The sequence below is a fragment of the Haliaeetus albicilla genome, chromosome 25 (genome assembly GCF_947461875.1).
Source record: "Haliaeetus albicilla chromosome 25, bHalAlb1.1, whole genome shotgun sequence".
Lineage (NCBI taxonomy): Eukaryota > Metazoa > Chordata > Aves > Accipitriformes > Accipitridae > Haliaeetus > Haliaeetus albicilla.
This window is the reverse complement of record NC_091507.1, coordinates 9,760,438-9,774,386: the sequence shown is the minus strand read 5'-3', so window position 1 is coordinate 9,774,386 and position 13,949 is coordinate 9,760,438.

The following is a 13,949-nucleotide window of genomic DNA, read 5'->3' as shown; positions in this document are numbered from 1 at the left end:
TGCCATTGATCAGATATTCCCTGTAACCTGAGCACTGCTATCAGCAGATAAAACACAGGTCTGTATCTCAGATTTCCATCTCAGTTCTGATCCTGGTCTTGCTACAAGCTCTCTCTGAAGGTCTCAGAAGCCATTTTCCCTCTCATTTCCTTGGTTTGTCTTTTGCCACTCTTAGAAGACAGTTGTTTGTTCATACAGGTCTCAGTAAGAGGGCAACTTGGTGGGGAATGCCAGAAAGAGCACCAGGCAATGACTTTTTCCAGGAGCTGTGTATTCTAAGGGTGCGTAGGAGAAGCACTGTGAAGTTATTCTCTGCTTTTGTATTTGAAATAGGGTACTAAACAGGTTTGATCTTTTTTTTCCTTCACATCAGCAGTCACATTCTGTAATATAGTCATTCACCTCACCAATCCTCCAACAGAGATGGGAGAGGTGAAAGCAAAAATTTTTGGTATTTTGGAATGTTTTGCTTTGCTAGATGATAAGGCTTGCCCAGAAGAGTGGAGTATAACTGGTGGAGCTGACTATAAAAGGTGGAGAGAATGAGGAACCTCAAGTAGGTTCTGTTGTGGTACCTAACAACTAAAAGTTGCTACATTTGCTTATTATCATTCATACACACATACACACGCATGACTTTTCTTTTTATCTGTTTACCTCAACAGGTTTGTCTTAAGCCTGGATCTCCATAAATATAAGGGCATATGGGTATATGAGTGAAATGAATTCCTCTGCTAATGTTAACAAGTGCCCATCCTCATTAGGATGAAGATGAACGAGTAACAAGTAACAGCCTTCAACAATGCACATACCTGCCTTCAGTGCGGAAACATGGATATACTTGGAGGCTGTTCCTGTGTTGCCTGCTGTGAAATGTGCTGTCTATCAAAGGGCAGAGACCTAAAGGTGTAAGCAAGTTTCTGGGCAGGTGTGTAGTGAGATCCAGCAGTTTCCTGGTCCGATGGTAACCCTTCAATTAGCTTTTCCCTGCACAAAACTGGAAATTTGGGGTTTCCTGACGACAGACCTTCCTCCCATGTTACTGACAGATATCCATTTGCACAGTTAGTCTCCTGTGACTTATCTATTGAGAAGCTTCTCCAACACTTCAGGATAACAGCTTTAATGAAATTATTACCAGTATGAAGAATTCTGTTCGGCAAGTTACTACATATATTATGACCAGGTGACTCAAGATGAGGTTTATCTGCATCAGATTTACAATTAAATAAACTGAAGGAAAAAGAAGATGATGAAATTGATGGGGAAAGAGATTATTTTTCTATAAGTTGGGCATTCAAAAATTGCATGCATTTGGAGAAAATGTCCAAAGGCCACCCTTTGAAAATATTTTTTTAAATGCTGTAATAACATTTCCTGTCAAAAGCAGTAAAACATAACAGTACCAAACTATGATTGAATAAAGAAGCATGGGAACACTGAGCCTGAGTGAGTATATTTTTAAAGATTCACTAAAACCTCACTCATTTGTCTGCAACTTAATTAGACTCCAGCACTGTAGGACCTGGTCTATGGTGCAGTGAAGTAAGTGGAAAAACTCACTTAGGCAACCATCTGCATGTAACAAAGCTCTTCAAGCAGTCACCAAGATAAGCATCCATTCCTACCATCCACAAAATCTGCAGAATTCGTAGAATATTTTCAGCAGTGATTATCAAGTCCAGATCTTTCTCACTGCTATCTACAGCACAGTGTAAAAGATGAGTGATTCATTTTCATGACACATTTCTTTTGGTTCACCTCCAGCCCAGAAAATTCAGTGATTTCAATATGTTATTTAAGCACCTGCTCACTGAGCCCTGAATGATGCAATACAAGGATACTATCAAGATGTATCTTAAAACACCATTTGCTCCCCCTCACAGTGGTGTTCTCATTTCTTCATGGAATATTTAAGGGGTGCATGTTGTTCTGACAGCATATTAAAGCAACGTCTTCTTTGATGATGTAATAACTGTTAACAGCTTAACACTTCCATAACCAGCTAGTAATAGGAAGGGTATGTTGGATTCTACTAGTTTTGAAGTGATGTCAGCCAAAGATTTGTAGGATCATAGTTTTCCTTAGCTTTTTAAAATAGCTACATCTGGCCTATTTTAGGTTTTATTCTACTCTGCTTTGGATTGTAGTTGTGTAGTTTGTGACTTGCCTTGCAAGATCTATGCTTTTTCACCTTGACTTGACCTTTGTCTTGATAACCTTGGACTGGTCTTCAAGGATTCAAGTTTCAAGCACAAGACCTGTTGTCATCCTTCATTAAAATGTGAATCACTCAAGTGCTTCATGACTAATACTGTGTAAAATCCTGCTCGCTGAGCATCTGATGTGTTTCCATTGCTGAGACATGGAAAGTTTTTACACTTACCACATATTTTAAAGGTTGTCACTGATGTGTTGAGCTAACTTGCAACCTGGTTCTGTAAAGTTTTAATGCTCAAGTACCAGTCTGGAATTGATGTGTTGTGTGGTTAGATTGCTTAACTCTTTCATCCCTCATGAATACCACCATATTTAAAAAGTCCGTAATGATACCTGGTCTTACAGAGAAGTGTGGAGCTTTGTTAATATTTGTGCAGCTCTTTGAAGAACATGGCATGGGAAGCAGGCTCAGGAGGGAGTAACGCTACATACTGCGAGTGGTGTTGGTTTTGTTTCAACTTTGAAGGCTGAAGGTAAGTTCCACTTGGGCTTAAAAAATGCTGTATTTTGAAACATTCAAACATTTCAGGTATTTACCAGAGTGCTCACATGCTGATGAACTAGATGGGTAGAAAGTGATTGATTATTAATCATTCAGAGAAGCTTTTTTTAGGAATGAAGCAGCAGCTATTCTAAGTTTCCTTGAAGTCTGGAATCCTTCACAAATACACGTAGTGTTTTACCACATGTGAAAAGGAAGACCTCAGAAAGAGCAGATAAGCTTTTCAAAGAGGCCAGCTTTCAAGAGTCTCTCAAATTTAGCATGTTCTCCACAGGACAAGTTAGAAGAGTGGTATTTTTTTGTCTTCTGGTATAATAAAGAACTGCCAGGTGGGATAGGAATCTTTCTGGCAAAGCTTATTGCTGATGCACAAACAGATCTGTTTCTGCTCATATGTGGCTCTCGCACTGTTGATATCAAAGTATTCAAGGGATTGAACTCACATCTTTCCATCTCCAGTCCTGCACAGTATATTGTTAAAAAAACTTAAGAGTATAGGTAGTACGGAAGTTGCCATAACACCCTGTTCTTTTATGACTTAATGAACTTGTCTGTCCTGCAGTGAATCTGCACCTGTGTCTTGTGACTAGTAGGTTGAATTAAATTGTCCTCAAAGTTGACTTCGGCTGCTACAGTCTTTGCATTTACCCCCGCCCCTCTCCCCCCCCGCTAGAAGAAATGAACAGCTGACAAGATTTAGGGCCAATGTTGTCTAGGATTTCATATATCAAAAGATTCAACCCCACCTCCTTAAAGTCTACCTGGGCACCAAACAGCTCTAAGGATAAATTATCAAGCTGTGGGACTACATGCCTGACAAGTGAATGACCTTGTTGGCAGGAGCACTTTCCATCAGATGTACTTGCTGGTTCCACTGAAATCAGCAGGTGTTTAAATGTTGACTTTAATAGCTGTTGTACCTCACTGATTGCTCTTGGATAGTTTGAAAAATGGTAATGAATGCTTACAATGTTTTATGGTTGAATTGAGAGACTTCACGGAGTATGTGCCTCCTTTGTATTACTGAAGTCTGGCTATTAGCACGGAGAATGCGTTGGATATATAAGCTACAGGAAAATCATATGAGAAAAAGCTGGAAGAAAGGCATGCATTGATGAAGATGACCAATAATATTAATGTATTAGATTCTGTAAAACATGCTTGGTCAAGAAAATCTAATTCCAGCCTAACAGCTTGATTGCTGACTGATAGAAAAGCTTTTGTTCTGGTGAACAGATGAGAAGGAGCAGCCAAAGCAGGCAGACACTGCATTTGTTTGCTTCAGCTTGTAGTAGCTAATTAAAGATACTGTGGATCTTTTCCAGAAATAATCCAGTCAGATCCAGGCACCTGTAGTTAATTGATTTCTTACTTTTGGACCATAGACAATGAGGAAAAAAGCCAATTACATTTCTGCTTGGGGGGGAAAAAAAAGAACATCCCCTTCTGTAAAATGCAACCCAGGGAATATCAGGAGGTACTTAAATGAGCAAGAGCTCTTCCAGAGTGCTAGGCAGAAAAGTGCTGGTCAAGAGACAAGGAAAGTACAGGACCCCTTAACTTTTAGACATGGGATAACTCCACTAACACCGTAGAGGACAAGGAATATGGATTTTCATGTGTTGCCTGGGTGGTAGCAAAACAACTCTGTTGCTTGCTGTTTCAGACTGAAGGTCAAGTGTATTGAGGTCTTTCAGCTGGCAGGTGCATGTTTTTCCTAAATAGTTACAGCTGACAAATACACCTCTTGTTCTGCTGACCGTTATGGGTACATCGTGATGTCCTGTTTAGTTCAATTTCAGTTAGCAAGATATGAACGCAGCAGGGATAAGAGAAAGGAGGAGGTTGGAGAGGAGATGGAAAAGTACAGAAGTAAGAACCAGATGTCAAACAGCTCACCCACGGGATGGCTATCTATTGTTTGATGCATTTCTGTGGAAGATGTGGTAGGTTCAGATTCTGTAGAGTTTAGGCTTTTATTTAAAGGGGAAAAACCTGAAATATTTCTGTTTAGCCAGAAGGCTAGAAACTTTCAAATGTAAGCGGATGTAGCCAGCACTCTTGCTGAGTGAACAACCCCTCAAAAGACAAAAATCTTGCTTTTCCCGGCTCACCAGAGACCTCTAAAGCCAGAGGAACCATGAGTTACTAGGACTCCTCTTCATACAACAGGGGCAAATGGAGGGGGACTGAGGATCAGAGACAGAAAATACCCTTGGAGAAGAACTGAACACCAAAAAGTCACAAAGAACAAGAAATCTGAATGCTAAATGACAGCTAAGCCAGTGACTGGGTACACGACAACTGGGCAGTGCTAGCCATAGCGCCCTGTGTTCCTTAGTGTTCATGACCCTCCAGGGCCCGGCATGCGGCTGCTTGTCGTGTCAGTCATTTCTCTTCCTTATGTCAGGTAATCATGTGCTATGCTATCATCTCTTGCTAGGTGAAAGTCGAACCCTCCCAAATCTTAAAAGTATGGGTAGGAGCATGCAGTCAAGTGAAGAGGTAAACATGCTGTGTGCCCTTGTGCTTTCTCTTTTCTTTCTGCCCCCATGCAAATTGGCAGGGATGGTTCATTTTTCCTCCCAGAAGCTCCTTCCTATGTTTATGGACATGAGGACCAGCATAGAAGATACCACTAACACATGGCAAATTCAGGGCATGTTAAACAGCCTGAGTGAGATATGACCAGCAACAACCTGGTAACTGAGGAGTTTTGGGGGGAGGCAGCAGAGTCAGTCACTGTGTACTGTGCTCAAAGATGAGTGCAAATCATTTGGCAGGCAGCACTCTCAGCACAATCTCTATGCAACCTGCATACAATCCTAAGTTTTAAGTATTGCAATTCAACATCTACTCCAAAGAGGAGGTTGTCTTAAATCACATAGTTAAAACAAGTCAACGAACATTAGACTTTTTTATTAGCACTCTGTTTTGGAGCCATTAGTGTTCACGTGGTCATATTTACAAGCTTTTGCCCACACCCACCAGGGTTAGAAAATTGCTTACTAAGTAAAATGAGAGCTGAGATCCTAATTATATCATTCCAGCAGCTGAAGCTTCAATAAAAACACAGATACTATGAAGCCTATGTGAATCAAGTATCTGTAGTCCAGGGAGGAATAGACAATCCCTCTCCAGTCTTTAGTTTAGGGTATTCTCACTCCATGCTGCCCCACACTCACAGCTTTAGATGCTTGATCCACCCCTATGCCTGATTTCTTTTCTGATGTTGACCTCTTGCACTAGCCTGGAGTAGTAAGTTTATTGCATAAACAGCTCATTTGGGGGCTTGATTATATTACATTTACTCTTGTGACTATTCCTTTATTGCCAGGATTAGGCCTCAGAAATTAGGAGAAAGTCAAGGTCATTTCAGGAGCAATTTTTACTGAGGTCAGGGTATCCTCTCAGTGGGGCAGGACCAGTGTTGGACATTACAGAATGGAGGAGGCTTGTCAAACTGACCACCGCCATGCTTAAAAATATCTTGTGTGTTCCTCCTGGAGAGTAATTTTTCCATTAAATATATCAGGGAAGGTCAAGGTGTCATACTTGGCTTTGTCTTCCCATTATGTCTTCCCACTGGCAAGTAATATTATCTGCACAATTGTTATGGAACAAGACCTGTCCTACTAAAATCCCTTTCCCTTCTGTAGGTAATGTTTTGCCCATCTTGAGGGAGAAATAAGAGCAGAAAAGCAAACTCAGCCACCAAGTTCATGCAAATGACCCCCTGTGCCTGCCAAGGAAACCAGAACTGACCTGAGCTGGCCTGTATGGGGGACAGAAGCTGGATGTCAGGCATAAAGGTGTGAGGGAAGAAATAGGTGCAAACAGGGTTGTGTGTGACATATGGTTCCTTTTGCTCTTAGTCTAGCAGAAGTTTCTTAGTGGATATGAAGTCCTGTGCGTGGTTGTGTAAAGCCCATTAGCATATGTCTCTGCAGTGGGTTTCTGTGGCAGAGTTCCAGTAATTACTGTTCATTAGTATTCATTAGTACCAGGTCTTGCCTGATCTTGAGTTCATGTTGAATCAGCTGTGCTGTAACATTTTTGATATGGGCTGGATGTAGAGGTCAGCGTGGAGGCATTAATTAGGCCTGGTAGTCAGAAGTTATTTTCATGGCTCTTCAGATAGGGTTTGCTTCAGAGGCACCATGGTTTTTCCTTCTGAAGTGGAAAGCATATATGTAAAGTGGAGCAGTGGTGAGCCTGACACTCAACAGCTTGAGAATATAAAAACATGAATTTAAAGAAAGCCCTAAACTTGCTCTCTGGAGTGACCTGTCAAAAAATCTGCAGGGGTTTCAGGGACTTTTCTTTACTGTTGCTGCCACTTAAGAATGTTGACACTGAAAAGAATCTGAAGATGCAAAATATGGATGATGGATGATAATGTGATTTGTATTTCTGAGTGTTCATTCCTCTCTTCATCAGCTACTGCTGATAATAATGTAGCCATGAGCTTTTAGGGTATACCCTCTGACCTCTACAAAAAGAAGAACATTGAACAGCAAACCTTCTTGTCTCTTATTAAAAACAAAAAGAGGAAAAGTCATGTTAGACTAGTAACTACATTAAGCAGAGAAGTTCAAGGTAGTCTTGGAACCCAGAAATACTTTTGAGAGGCTACAAGAACATTTCTGTGAGGAAGGGCTGAATAAAATCTGAACGTGGGTTGGTATTTGTTTTTGGACAGTTAAAGAAAGTGAAATTTTCAATTCTAATGACTAGCATTAGAGAAAAGTGTATTTTCTATGGAAATCTTAAACTGCATGTTTACCTAAAAGCACAGTTCTATTTACCTTTTCTATACTTCAATGGTCCGGAAAATCATGATTGTCAACGTGCAAATCCTTAATGCTAGTAATAACCAGCCTCAGTAGAATGTTACTCACCTGAGAAAAAGAAGGTGTACAAAGATTTGTACACTGAAGCATCCAGCCAAGATATTTTCTTTCTCATAGACAATGCCTCCTTTAGTAGAATTTAAGCCTACAATGCAGAGATACAATTGGTAAGATCACAGTCATTTACTTTTCAGTGGCACAGAGCATTGCCATTACTTGGGGATCACCCTGAAGAAATCTGACTGAAGGTTGACTGGAAAAAAGCTTTTTTCAGACTTTCTCATCTTCAATAATGAATAAAATATTTAAAAGGGAACAGAAAAATTCTCCTAGTAAAGGAGAGGCACAGATTGGTACTGGTCTTCTCATAAAACCTGTCTTTCTAAACAACAACACTAACAGAGTTGTATATCTAGATGCACTTCAAAGTACAAAGCACAAAGTCCTCTCCTGCTTGGAATAATCAAAAGATTCCAGTTGATGTCAATAAGACAAGACACCCTCTAATGGTTCCTGGCTCCCTTTAAGGCAGGTGCTTTTTAGCGTTCCTCTGCTCTTTTTCCATTTTATAGATCTTGGGTAAACTGTTCAAAAGTGTGAAGTGAGGGTCTTCTTGACTCAGTGTGTAGTTAGGCTGTGGAACTTCTGCTGTGGATGTTTAAATTTAAACAGTGACACATTTAGTGGACACATTCATCGAAGAAATGTCCACTGATGTCTATTAAATGTAAAGTCATAATCTTTGGGTCAGGAGGTTGTTAAATGACAAATTGTTGGGGGCTGTGAGCAGTTTGGTGAAAGTTTCACTACTTGACTTGTTTCTGTGCTCTTTGGCTGGCCAAAGATGGAGGCAGGATACTGGGCAAATGGGCCTCTGATCTGACCCAGCACAGTCACTCTTATGTTCTTGTATTATGGCTCCTGAGATACCATGTTGAGATCTTGATGGCAAAGCATTTCTGCATCATTTTCAAATTCAAAGAGGATGAAACAGATGCTATCATGCAGAAACGCTTTTGTTTTAAATGAAAACAAGACAAAAGATATAGATTAGGAAAGTGCAAAAGTAACACCTCATGCAGCAAAGATGTCTCTGTTAGTAGTATGGACTACAGAGCAAGTCACTGCCCATACCTGAGGCCTTTTGAAATAGTGCATGATGTATACAGAAATAAAGATGAATGATTTTATAGCTTCAAGAGATCCAAGTACCTCCATGAACCTAGGCAGACCATAGGTGTATTTGGTGAAGGAGCTGTGGAGATTTGCAGCCAGCACTAGGAGAGGGAATAAAAAAACTTGTATCACATCCTGTTTGGGCTGGTTCCCCAGCCTAAAAAATCTGGCACCCTCTGGGGTGACCTTTGGCACCAGCTGGTTTATAGCTCAGACTCACACATCTGTCTCCAGAGCTGAACACCTCTTGGGCCTCCCCTTGCCCTCCACCAGAAAGCGCACACACTCTGGATCCCAGCTGAACTGGATACTTTTCACTTCCAAATGATTTAAAAGGAGAGACAATCCTCTTTTAGGGCTTCTATGGGTGAGATTCTTTCAAAGTTATGCTAGTGCTCTTTGCAGATTTATGATGTAAACTTGTCAAACTTGTTTGGGATGCAGTATGGAACACATAGATTAAAGACCTCCAAATACAGTATGATTCACAAGTACCCTTAATTAAGCATCACATGCAAACTGACCTCAAAATAGATATGCTTTGAGCCAGAACATTTAAAGTCAAGAAAGTCTGAACTGCAGGACCAGTTTTGTAGAATGTTTTGCTAGGAGTTATCTGATTACAAGGCAACCTGGATGTTGCAAATGCAACCTCTTCCTCCCATAAGAAAACTAAAATGCAGACTCCACTAAATAAGAAATAGCAAGCCTTTTCTGCCAATAAAAAATTAAAATTCTCTTTATCTGAGGATAAGAAAAAAATTAAGTTCAGTGGTGGTACATTCCACATAGAGGGCTCCTTTTCTTTCTTGTCATGCTTGGCATCTTGTTTTAGGATCCCTCTTTGATGTTGTACTCCTGCTGCAAGAGAATTGTTTCTAGTTCAGGGAAAGAATGATGCGTCTTTAATAAACAAACCTGGGAACTAATACAAATCCGTGTTGACAAATGCTTGTCAAGAAGAAAACCAAAGAAACAAAATCAATACATGGTCTTGCATTAAATCACATTGTTTACAGATAGATATGTTGCAACTTCTTCCTTTTTTTTTTTTTTTTTTTGTTTACTAAATAGCTGTCCCTGATTAATTTAGGATAAACCAGAATTTGGCTTTATAACAACAAAAGTTTAAAAAAAAGTTTACAGCCAACCTTTTCAAATATTCTGTCGTTTTTAAGGAAAAAAACATTCCTCCCAGCCTTCCTTATTCTGACACCATTTTACTTTAGAAGATCTCAAAGTACAAGTGAATACATGACACTCGCAGTGTCTCCAGTGTACACATTTTACGTTTGATTTATGACATTACTATATAGGTGCACTTGACAGCTTTCAGATTGAAGCAGAGACAAGAGAGCTTTAAAGTGAGATGGGTTATCTGGGTAAATCTATCAAGGGTTCGTCCTGGGAGAACAAGGAGAGAGGCTTTGTAGAGCCCTGCTGTGTAGCAAGCCTCCATGCTGAGCACATCCCAAGCTCCCTGACAGTTGCGCTCAGCCTTCACTGTAATAACGAATAAAAGGGAGCTCCCTGTAGATTACAGATCTTCCGTGTTTTGACATTGACCTTAATACATAATTTAACCACAAAGCCTGAGAAGTGTGGAACAAGATAAGAAAAGACCACAGAACTGGCAAATAAAGTGATGTTCAATCAGAAATCATATTTGTTCCTGATAGTGGAGATGTGGGCATTAAAAAGGGAGACAGAGAGAGATTGAGAGAGAGAGGGGAAGAGAGAGGGAAGAACAGTCTGGGTTATTTGAAGACTTATGGATCTCTTTTAAAGGACATATGGTTGTCAAATAAAAGTTTGTCCTGGATTCACAGTAAGAAATAAAAAAAAAAAAAGGTCAATGGTTATTAAATTTTCATAGACACTGGGTTGCTGCTTTTCTCAAAATACTGTAATGGCATTTTCCATGTTTGCCTCATGTTTGTGCTTTTGCTTTTAACTCAATGGACTGCAGAGGGGGCGGTACATAGAATTACCATAAAGCTGTCCTTAGGCATGTATTTAGACTAATCGTGTTTAATATCTGCCTATTCTAGACCTTAGCTTGGGTTTCTACATTAAAAGAAACAATTGTTTGGATGCTAAGAGTTTGTAGGTTTTTCTTCTTATTTACAAAGAACACTCAATGCACAAGTGAAATGCACAGTGGGATGGGCTGCTTGCATGGCAATGGTGTATTTTTACTTTAACATAAGAGAGGCTCATGCACAGGAACAGGATTTTTAGCATAAAGGGTGTGACTGTGGATACTGTTAAAATTAAGCACAATTATTATGGGAAAATTACCAGGGATAAAATGATGAACAAAATAAAAGAAATGCTTTTCAAATATCATGAAGGAGGTAAAGAGATGGGGAAAAGTGAATTTTCATCATTTGTGTTGGTTTTATTTTTTCATCCCTGTTGGATAACATGTATGACCAGTTAATCTTACATTTTTGCTTCTAAGCCTTTTTTATATGGCTCATGAGTCACTTGCTGTTCTTACACTACAACATCTGGATGGTAGCGGCTTCAAGAGAATTCCCACTTATCATTGACATTTTAAATGCAAAATCTTTGAAAATATTTACATTGAATGAAATTTAAATTTAAATTAGAGTTTGACTCTGGTTAAAAGATTGAAAATTGATGCCTCCTTTTGGATGGGATTTTCAGCCCCCTGCCTCACCCCCAAATCCTTCATTTCCATCTTGGAAATCTGTGCAGGCACCTAAGTCACTTGGGTGGTTTTGAATGATGTATCCAGAGATTCTTTAGTGTTAGAGCATAGGTACATAATTGGACTGGTTTGAGATTAATACTTTTCCTTGGGTGCAAATATTTTGACTCTTACATAAGGTCAAACCTTGAGAATAAAGAATCAAACATGAAAGACTGTACACTGTGTGATGTACAAAGCTGGAATTTTGTTTCTTTCATTTCCAAAAGCAAACAAGTGAGCAAACCACTCTAAGGGAATTAGAGTACATCAGTAATATTATTTGGGATCATTGTTGCATGCCTACTTGGGAACAGCATGTTTTTTTTAAAATACATGTATATGTATTTAAAATAAGATACCAGAAATATGTTTCCTCAGAGCAGTCTGCACACCAGAAAAACCTCAAGTTTGAAAATAGGTTTTAACTCAACGCAATACAATGGTCCTAACATTATCTCCCTACCACCACAGCACTCCACTCACCCCATAACCCTTCTGACATGCTCACTTTCATTTCAGCAATACAACCTACCCTGCTGCATAGTTCAAAGGACTAAATATAATACTTCAGCCCTCGACCGCCTCCTACATTATTGAAGAACGTTATGACAGTTAAAATCCCAAAGCTACATGGCAAGTCCTTCTCCAGGATAAATTGGCCTAATTTAGTACTAAGGATCAGGTTCTAAGCGAACTTCAGAGTGCTTACACCAGGCTTGTTAAGAATACAGTTTACTACTTTCACAACAAGTTTTCCATTTGAAAAAAAGGAAACAATAAACAGGAGAAAAAAACAACTCCAACCCAAACATCTCAGCTATTTCTGGTCCACGTATGCAACTTTCCATCAGTGTGCTAATAACAAATGTGAAGCACTAATAACAAATGTGAAGCAAAATTCAGTATCAAGACGGAGAGAAGTGAGTGAAACAGAAAGACCTTCAAGAAGAGAAACAGAAATAACTTATGGAGATGACAGTCAGTGAGTTTTTTTCTTACATAGGAGAGGAGACAAAACAATTTTGTTCTGGTTAAAAACGGTTCCACATAAAGCCTGGCAGGAAGGTTGGCAAGGCAGTTTCAGAGAAAAGGGGAGACAAACTGTATTAAGTTGGCTCAGGTTAGGTGCAGTATATTAAATACTTTCCCATCCGTTTGGATCCAAATGTGCTAGCTTGTCTTTCAAATCTTCTGTTACACAGCTTCATCACTTTTCATGGTCATTTTTGTTTGATTTATAAAATAATGACACAGGTTTCCCTGAAAATACATTACTAAAAGTACAAAGTTACAGGTGATGCCTGTTGTATAACATTGCCATATCAGCTGCAGCTCCACATTTAGTAGTTTGCCTTACTGGCACACCAATCTGAAGGTCTGCCTGTGCAATGCATTGCAAACCAGGGTGTTAGGAGTCCAAGAAAGGGGACAAATGGTGAGAGGAAGAGGAAAGTGAAACAGAGTGCTTTGGATTTGGCAAAAAATCTAGGGAAGTGTAATCTGGTGTGACATTTCCCTGTCCTCATTAGGACTAACTTTCGCAAACTGATGGAGAGCTGGCAGGTCTGCAAATCTTCTGTGATTGCCTGTAGAGTCATAAGGGCTGGAAATGCAGTGATCGCTCACAGGATGGCTTATGGGGCTGTTTCTGATTTATGGATGGGAGATGTTACTTTCATCACATAGAGACACAATTAGAGTAGCTCCCCGATTTCATCAGCAGGCCACCAAGAGGATCTATTTCAGGGTCTAGGAAAACAAAACCAAAAGCAGAGCCAACTGGGGCTGTTCCTTGAGCAGAAAAATAGAAGTTTATTTTTTCTCCCTGCTAAAAAGCCAGTGCCTGGAGTAGATAAAAGTCTCCAATGTTTTAAAATTATGGGGAATGCTGAAAAGGTAAAGAGAAAACTCAGGCAGATATGTAGAGGCTATATGAAAGCTGTAAATGCAAATAAAACAGAAGAGGGACACAATATTTGACTGAGTTTGGTGCATGGAAGTACCACATTTTTCGTGAGAGCAAAGTGAAAGAAATGGATATTTGATCATTAAAGTTCCACCAGGGAAAAAAAAAGGCCTCTAGAAGAGGTACTATTGATAATATAGATGAAACAATAAAGTAATTTATCACAGTCTCAAAACTACCAGGCCAGTCCTTGTGAATTTAGGTCATTGAAAAGTGCCCTTGTTCAAAACTACACACTTCGTGGTGGATCAGTGAAAAGTTCTCTCAATACTCAGACTATGTGTTTGAGCCCATGACTGTGAACACCAGTCAAATGGCTTTGTAGGAGAAATGCAGGTATTTTTAAAAAAAAAAAAAAAGGTAAAAAATAGCCTTGTCAGTTGATGCAAATGAGTACGAAAAAGTCCAGTATATGTGCCAATATCAAGAAATGAAAAGAAGCTGCGCATTTGCAAAAACACTCAGACTGGAGCAGGTACTGAAATGAATAAATAGTGTGCAGAGGCAATCTGT